The following is a 9336-nucleotide window of genomic DNA, read 5'->3' as shown; positions in this document are numbered from 1 at the left end:
GCTAAAAAGTAGCGAAAGTAGCTCAATTTTGGCCTAAAAAGTAGCGAAAGTAGCCCAATTTTGGCCAAAAAAGTAGCAAAAGTAGCCCAATTTTGGCCTAAAAAGTAGCAAAAGTAGCGAAATTTTGGGCTAAAAAGTAGCGAAAGTAGCAAAATTTTGGGCTAAAAAGTAGCGAAAGTAGCAAAATTTTGGGCTAAAAAGTAGCAAAAGTAGCAAAATTTTGGGCTAAAAAGTAGCAAAAGTAGCCCAATTTTGGGCTAAAAAGTAGCGAAAGTAGCCCAATTTTGGCCTAAAAAGTAGCGAAAGTAGCCCAATTTTGGCCTAAAAAGTAGCCCAATTTTGGCCTAAAAAGTAGCAAAAGTAGCCCAATTTTAGCCTCAAAAGTAGCAAAAGTAGCTCAATTTTGGTCTAGAAAGTAGCGAAAGTAGCGAAATTTTGGCCTCAAAAGTAGCGAAAGTAGCCCAATTTTGGGCTAAAAAGTAGCGAATTTTTGGGCTAAAAAGTAGCGAAATTTTGGGCTAAAAGTAGCGAAAGTAGCCCAATTTTGTGCTAAAAAGTAGCGAAAGTAGCGAAATTTTGGGCTAAAAAGTAGCAAAAGTAGCAAAATTTTGGGCTAAAAAGTAGCGAAAGTAGCCCAATTTTGGCCTAAAAAGTAGCGAAAGTAGCCCAATTTTGGCCTAAAAAGCAGCAAAAGTAGCCCAATTTTGGTCTAAAAAGTAGCAAAAGTAGCCCAATTTTAGCCTCAAAAGTAGCAAAAGTAGCTCAATTTTGGTCTAGAAAGTAGCGAAAGTAGCGAAATTTTGGCCTCAAAAGTAGCGAAAGTAGCCCAATTTTGGGCTAAAAAGTAGCGAATTTTTGGGCTAAAAAGTAGCGAAATTTTGGGCTAAAAGTAGCGAAAGTAGCCCAATTTTGTGCTAAAAAGTAGCGAAAGTAGCGAAATTTTGGGCTAAAAAGTAGCAAAAGTAGAAAAATTTTGGGCTAAAAAGTAGCGAAAGTAGCCCAATTTTGGGCTAGAAAGTAGCGAAAGTAGCCCAATTTTGGCCTAAAAAGTAGTGAAAGTAGCCCAATTTTGGCCTAAAAAGTAGCAAAAGTAGCCCAATTTTGGCCTAAAAAGTAGCAAAAGTAGCCCAATTTTAGCCTCAAAAGTAGCGAAAGTAGCTCAATTTTGGTCTAGAAAGTAGCGAAAGTAGCGAAATTTTGGCCTCAAAAGTAGCGAAAGTAGCCCAATTTTGGGCTAAAAAGTAGCGAATTTCTGGGCTAAAAAGTAGCGAAAGTAGCGACATTTTGGGCTAAAAGTAGCAAAAGTAGCCCAATTTTGGGCTAAAAAGTAGCGAAAGTAGCCCAATTTTGGGCTAAAAAGTAGCGAAAGTAGCGAAATTTTGGGCTAAAAAGTAGCAAAAGTAGCAAAATTTTGGGCTAAAAAGTAGCGAAAGTAGCCCAATTTTGGGCTAAAAAGAAGCAAAAGTAGCCCAATTTTGGGCTAAAAAGTAGCGAAAGTAGCCCAATTTTGGGCTAAAAAGTAGCGAAAGTAGCCCAATTTTGGGCTAAAAAGTAGCGAAAGTAGCCCAATTTTGGGCTAAAAAGTAGCAAAAGTAGCGAAATTTTGGGCTAAAAAGTAGCGAAAGTAGCGAAATTTTGGGATAAAAGTAGCGAAAGTATCCCAATTTGGGGCTAAAAGTAGCGAAAGTAGCCCAATTTTGGGCTAAAAAGTACCGAAAGTAGCGAATATTTGGGCTACAAAGTAGCGAAATTTTGGGCTAAAAAGTAGCGAAAGTAGCCTAATTTTAGGCTACAAAGTAGCGAAAGTAGCCCAATTTTGGCCTAAAAAGTAGCGAAAGTTGCAAAATTTTGGGCTAAAAAGCAGCGAAAGTAGCGAAATTTTGGGCTAAAATTAGCGAAAGTAGCAAAATTTGGGCTAAAAAGTAGCGAAATTTTGGGCTAAAAGTGGCGAAAGTAGCCCAATTTTGGGCTAAAAAGTAGTGAAAGTAGCCCAATTTTGCCCAAAAAAGTAGCGAAAGTAGCCCAATTTTGGCCTAAAAGTAGCGAAAGTAGCCCAATTTTGGGGTAAAAAGTAGCGAAATTTTAGGCTAAAAAGTAGCAAAAGTTGCCCAATTTTGGGCTAAAAAGTAGCGAAAGTTGCCCAATTTTGGGCTAAAAAGTAGCGAAAGTTGCCCAATTTTGGGCTAAAAAGTAGCGAAAGTAGCGAAATTTTGGGCTAAAAAGTAGCGAAAGTAGCGAAATTTTGGGCTAAAAGTAGCGAAAGTAGCCCAATTTGGGGCAAAAAAGTAGCGAAAGTAGCCCTATTTTGGGCTACAAAGTAGCGAAAGTAGCCTAATTTTGGGCTAAAAAGTAGCGAAAGTAGCGAAATTTTGGGCTAAAAAGTAGCGAAAGTAGCGAAATTTTGGGCTAAAAGTAGCGAAAGTAGCAAAATTTTGGGCTAAAAAGTAGTGAAAGTAGCCCAATTTTGGGCTACAAAGTTGCGAAAGTAGCAAAATTTTGGGCTAAAAAGTAGTGAAAGTAGCCCAATTTTGGCCTAAAAACTAGCGAAAGTAGCCCAGTTTTGGCTTAAAAAGTAGCAAAAGTAGCCCAATTTAGGCCTAAAAAGTAGCAAAAGTAGCCTAATTTTGGCCTCAAAAGTAGCGAAAATAGCCCAATTTTGGGCTAAAAAGTAGCGAAAGTTGCGAAATATTGGGCTAAAAGTACCGAAAGTAACCCAATTTTGGGCTAAAAAGTAGCGAAAGTAGCGAAATTTTGGGCTAAAAAGTAGCGAAAGTAGCGAAATTTGGGGCTAAAAAGTAGCAAAAGTTGCCCAATTTGGGGCTAAAAAGTACGAAAGTAGCCCAATTTTGGGCTAAAAAGTAGCGAAAGTAGCGAAATTTTGGGCTAAAAAGGAGCGAAAGTAGCGAAATTTTTGGATAAAAGTAGCAAAAGTAGCCCAATTTTGGGCTGAAAAGTAGCGAAAGTAGCCCAATTTTGGGCTAAAAAGTAGCAAAAGTAGCCCAATTTTGAGCTGAAAAGTAGCGAAAGCAGCCTAATTTTGCCCTAAAAAGTAGCAAAAGTAGCCCAATTTTGGGCTTAAAAGTAGCGAAATTTTGGGCTAAAAAGTAGCAAAAGTAGCGAAATTTTGGGCTAAAAAGTAGCGAAAGTAGCATAATTTTGGCCTAAAAAGAAGCGAAAGTAGCCCAATTTTGGCCTAAAAAGAAGAAAAAGTAGCCCAATTTTGGCCTAAAAAGTAGCAAAGGTAGCCCAATTTTGGCCTCAAAAGTAGCAAAAGTAGCCCAATTTTGTGCTAAAAAGTAGCGAAAGTAGCCCAAATTTGGGCAAAAAAGTAGCGAAAGTAGCGAAATTTTGGGCTAAAAGTAGCGAAAGTGGCCCAATTTTGGGCTAAAAAGTAGCGAAAGTAGCCCAATTTTGGGCTAAATAGTAGCGAAAGTAGCCCAATTTTGTGCTAAAAAGTAGCAAAAGTAGCAAAATTTTGGGCTAAAAAGTAGCGAAAGTAGCCCAATTTTGGCCTAAAAAGTAGCGAAAGTAGCCCAATTTTGGACTAAAAAGTAGCGAAAGTAGCCCAATTTGGGGCTACAAAGTAGCGAAAAAAGCGAAATTTTGGGCTACAAAGTAGCGAAAGTAGCCCAATTTTGGGCTACAAAGTAGCGAAAGTAGCCCAATTTTGGGTTAAAAGTAGCGAAAGTAGCCCAATTTTGGGCTAAAAAGTAGCGAAAGTAGCCCAATTTTGGCCAAAAAAGTAGCGAAAATAGCCCAATTTTGGCCAAAAAAGTAGCGAAAGTAGCCCAATTTTGGCCTAAAAAGTAGCGAAAGTAGCAAAATTTTGGGCTAAAAAGTAGCGAAAGTAGCGAAATTTTGGGCTAAAAAGTAGCGAAAGTAGCATAATTTTGGGCTAAAAAGTAGCGAAAGTACCATAATTTTGGGCTAAAAAGTAGCGAAAGTAGCATAATTTTGGGCTAAAAAGTAGCGAAAGTAGCCCAATTTTGGGCTAAAAAGTAGCGAAATTTTGGGCTAAAAAGTAGCGAAAGTAGCCCAATTTTAGGCTAAAAAGTAGCGAAATTTTGGGCTAAAAAGTAGCGAAAATAGCGAAATTTTGGGCTAAAAAGTAGCGAAAGTAGCGAAATTTTGGGCTAAAAAGTAGCGAAAGTAGCGAAATTTTGGGCAAAAAAGTAGCGAAAGTAGCCCAATTTTGGGCTAAAAAGTAGCGAAAGTAGCCCAATTTTGGGCTAGAAAGTAGCGAAATTTTTGGCTAAAAAGTAGTGAAAGTAGTCCAATTTTGGCCTAAAATGTAGCGAAAGTAGCCCAATTTTGGCCTAAAAAGTAGCGAAATTTTGGGCTAAAAGTAGCAAAAGTAGCCCAATTTTAGGCTAAAAAGTAGCGAAAGTAGCGAAATTTTGGGCTAAAAAGTAGTGAAAGTAGCGAAATTTGGGGCTAAAAAGTAGCGAAAGGAGCCCAATTTTGGGCTAAAAAGTAGCGAAAGTAGCAAAATTTTGGGCTAAAAAGTAGCGAAAGTAGCCTAATTTTGGGCTACAAAGTAGCGAAAGTAGCGAAATTTTGGGCTAAAAAGTAGCGAAAGTAGCAAAATTTTGGGCTAAAAAGTAGCGAAAGTAGCGAAATTTTGGGCTAAAAGTAGCAAAATTTTGGGCTAAAAAGTAGCGAAAGTAGCCCAATTTTGGGCTACAAAGTAGCAAAGGTAGCGAAATTTTGGGCTAAAAAGTAGCGAAAGTAGCCAAATTTTGACCTAAAAAGTAGCGAAAGTAGCCCAATTTTGGCCTCAAAAGTAGCCCAATTTTGGCCTTAAAAGTAGCAAAAGTAGCCCAATTTTGGCCTAAAAAGTAGCAAAAGTAGCCCAATTTTGGCCTCAAAAGTAGCGAAAGTAGTCCAATTTTGGGCTAAAATTTTGGGTTTGGGATATTTTGAAAACTGCAGGGGGGTTTGGGCAAAATGTGACCCACTGCCGCTTTCAGTAATTGGCATATTTTTGGTATAAAAAGTCGGAATTCCAAACTGCGAATAGGTGCAGAGAGCCAGAATTTAGGTCCAAAATATGGCTCACGTATCGAATTTGGGATGTTTGGGATATTTTGAAAACTGCAGGGGGGTTTGGGCAAAATGTGACCCGCCGCCGCTTTCAGTAATTGGCATATTTTTGGTATAAAAAGTCGGAATTTCAAACTGCGAATAGGTGCAGAGAGCCAGAATTTGGGTCCAAAATATGGCTCAGGTATCGAATTTGGGATGTTTGGGATATTTTGAAAACTGCAGGGGGGTTTGGGCAAAATGTGACCCACCGCCGCTTTCAGTAATTGGCTAATTCTTTGTATAAAAAGTCGGAATTTCAAACTGCGAATAGGTGCAGAGAGCCAGAATTTGGGTCCAAAATATGGCTCAGGTATCGAATTTGGGATGTTTGGGATATTTTGAAAACTGCAGGGGGGTTTGGGCAAAATGTGACCCACCGCCCAATTAGCCCAATTTTTGGGCTACTAGTAGCGAAAGTAGCCCAATTTTTGGGCTACAAGTAGCGAAAGTAGCCCAATTTTGGGCTTTAAGTAGCGAAAGTAGCACAATTTTTGGGCTACAAGTAGTGAAAGTAGCCCAGTTTTGGGCTACAAGTTGCGAAAGTAGTCCAATTTTTGGGCTATAAGTAGCAAAAGTAGCCCAATTTTTGGGCTACAAGTAGTGAAAGTAGCCCAATTTTTGGGTACAAGTAGCCCAATTTTTGGGCTACAAGTAGCCCAATTTTGGGCTATAAGTAGCGAAAGTAGCCCAATTTTTGGGTACAAGTAGCGAAAGTAGCCCAATTTTTTAGGCTACAGTTAGCGAAAGTAGCCCAATTTTTGGGCTACAAGTAGCGAAAGTAGCCCAAAGTATCCCAATTTTTGGGCTAGAAGGAGCGAAAGTAGCTCAATTTTTGGCCACTAGCAGCGAAAGTCGCCCGATTTTTGGACGCTATCGTCGAAAGTCGCCCGATTTTTGGCCGCTAGAGGTGAAAATCGCCCGGTTTTTGGCCGCTAGAGGTGAAAATCGCCGGTTTTTTGGCCGCTAGCGTCGAAAATCGCCCGATTTTTGGCCGGTAGCGTCGAAAATCGCCCGATTTCTGGCCGCCAGCGTCGAAAATCGCCCGATTTTTGTCGCTAGCGGCGAAAATCGTCCGATTTTTGACCGCTAGTGTCGAAAATCGCCCGATTTTTGGCCGCTAGCTTCGAAAGTCGACCGGTTTTTGGCCGCTAGCGGCGAAAATCGCCCGATTTTTGGCCTCTGGAACTATCCTCTGGTTCAGATATTTTCTGAAAAGAGGCTTCAATGGTTAACACAGTTTAGCCGCCAGTTCCTCTACGACTTAGGATTGAATTCCATCTACAACCAAATCTTTTTAATTTGCCAATGCTCTTCCTGACTGTGTCTCGTGTTTTGGGTAATAATCCATGGTGAAGATATTTGAATTTTACATTTTATATATTTGAATTTGATTTTGAATTTTGAATTTTAAGGTGGAATAAAATAAGGAACTAATACATAATAAATATTTATTTCCAAATTCACAATAGAAATATACATCATACCCTGTCATGTGGTATGTCCAAAATAAGCTCAGTTCCTTCATACACACTCATGCACAAAGTGGGGGGGGGAGGGGTTATGAACACAGGGCTTGTGTACACATACTGGGATATGTATACATGGCTTGTGTACACATGATAAGGTTGTACATATACATGGCTTGAGTGCACATACTCAGATAATACATACACATGACATGTGCACGCATACTGAGGCCGTATGGTGACGCAGCTGTGTGCACATACATAAATTGCACATACACCTGTATGTACATATATGGGTTATACATACTAAGTTTGCTTCTACAAACTTATGATTGATGCACATGTGGTTATGAGCACATATGGTTGTATGCAGAATTTTGGATTTGACATAAATTATTTGAGAGCACACGTTTGAATTGTATATATATATATACACACACAGCTTATGTGTGCGTACAAGGGTTGTACATACACACAGCATATGTGCATCATGGAAGCAGTGCACACACTATGGCTACTGTTATACACACTAAAGTTATGTAAACAATCAGGAACACACACTAGTATGTGCACATGTCTTCAGTGAGTGCACATGCCGTCAGTGTGTGTGCATGGTACATAGCCATGTGTTCAGTAGGAATAATGAAACGTACATATCTACTACACAGTGTGTAGACACGAGATGTACATTAATGTAATGTGGAAATGTAGCCTCATGCACGCACTCCGGGAGACTTGATATCGTCTAAAAACTCCAAGAACATGTACACATTCCGAGAGCAAGAATATAACAGCCGTGTATACATGAGGTCTGGACGTACACATGGGGGGTGAGAGGGGGCTCTAGTGAGGAACATGTATAAGGATGTGTCATCCTTATAATCCTGACAAGAATGGCATTACAAGTGCCACCTTACTCCCCTCATCACCACCTGAAACAAAGCCTCTTCCTCACTCTTCCAAATTACTGGCCAGTTGATAAATTTCACAAAATTCATGATAAACTTATGTCTTTTGAAATTGTAACAATGTTTATAAGTAAAATAAGAATAATTATAGGTGATGGAACTTAACCAAAGACACTTGTAGAGCTGAAAGTAGCTAGTTAAGTTGGCGGGTAACTGGCAGGTAGAGGAGGAGAGGTGCTCTTCACAAATGATATATTTCAGGGATTAGAAGAACTACCATACAGTCTCATGGGGGAAAAAAATTATTTCCTAGTATCCCTGGTACAGATCCTTAGTAAGATCAGGCAGATACTCCATCAAAAGACAGCTTGGACGACCCACTCGAGGCAAGGAGCCTCAGAGTGGAACCTTAGTTAAATGTAAATCAAAGCCTTAAATCTGAAATCGCAAACTTTGGCAAGCTGGCCTGAAGAAGGCTGCTTTCATTTTCACAGCAATGAGTGAACATCAATAATAGTCAACATCTAGCTTAACAACATCAATATGTTGTATCAATCACATTCAGTAACATTTATGTAAGGCATTTAATACGTTGAATACATAGTGATCCCAAAGGGACAATAACATGATGGAGTCCACACCAATACAATAACAACAATTACCAACCGGTTCAGAAGGCATATGTGGACATGACCCTGTACTGGAAAATCTCCAAGACACAGTAATGAGCCTCGGTCAGGCAGTAGTTAAGGAACCACACTCCTTCCTAGTTATACATTATTGCAACTAATCTCAAACTAGTTCTCTACATTTTACAAAATAAATAAATTACAAATTAAGTATACACTCTGTTAATAAGGAATGTTTATTAAGGTATGTTTGGAATGTTTGGTACATATTGTAACATGGTCGTATCATAAAGTTTGGCTACTTCAAGGCTTATAACTTAAAGATTTTTTCATTTTCTTTTTTTTTCATATGAAATATAATATGGCAAGACTTAGAGGCATATAAAATTGGCAAGATAAAAACATATGAACAATTTCCAATGAGAATGAGCTTAACATGGAAATGAGGATTCTATTGACTGGAATTTTTTTTTTATCTTCTGAAAACTTCTTGCAAGAAATGTCGAAATGGCATTGTTAATCTGGTCCCACGTTACTTAAAGTATTGTAACAAGACTCTGAAAACATGTAATAAAAATGAAGTTAAAGTGGATGGATTTGGTTCTCTGACGGGTGCATTTTAGGATGGGAAGTACTTCTGGAAGTACCACAGGAAGTACTATCGGAAGTAAGGTAGCACATCCACCAGCATCATACTAGAAAAATCAAAGTGAATTATATTAAAATGTTGAGCTAATCATCAGGTAATTCAACACGATGCAAACGAAGTGCATTGTTCTGTGCAACTGAAGGTGGTCATGATGTCTTGCTAATATTAATGTACCTGCACAGCTTGTGCTTAAGTATTAATAAGACCAGTTATGGTGCATCAATGCACTACACGAGATCCCTCCAACACGATGCTTTCCTTAGTGGCCAATTGTATTAGAAAATGTTTATATATCTAACCCGTTATAACTGTCATTCTAGCACGTGGAAGTGCTAGGCATTTGGCAAATAAATGCGGCATTTGGCTTATTATGTAAAACTAACAACAAATAAATGTTCTTCACCGGTTAAAATCCCTTCACCGATTTCAATCTTTATTTGGATTAGTATTATAAAATAAAAATATATTAACTCGGTAATTCCGCGCAACAGAACCACTTAGAACTGATGGATCTCTGCCAGCATTTAACAGCCACAACAATTCTGTTAGCATTAATATTAACAAATCCTCCCGCCTTGACTTACACAGAGAACCTTTGT

This window comes from Procambarus clarkii, chromosome 6 (assembly GCF_040958095.1).
Source record: "Procambarus clarkii isolate CNS0578487 chromosome 6, FALCON_Pclarkii_2.0, whole genome shotgun sequence".
NCBI classification, from domain to species: domain Eukaryota; kingdom Metazoa; phylum Arthropoda; class Malacostraca; order Decapoda; family Cambaridae; genus Procambarus; species Procambarus clarkii.
The sequence above is the reverse complement of the archived record's forward strand: the minus strand, read 5'-3'. Positions refer to the sequence as shown.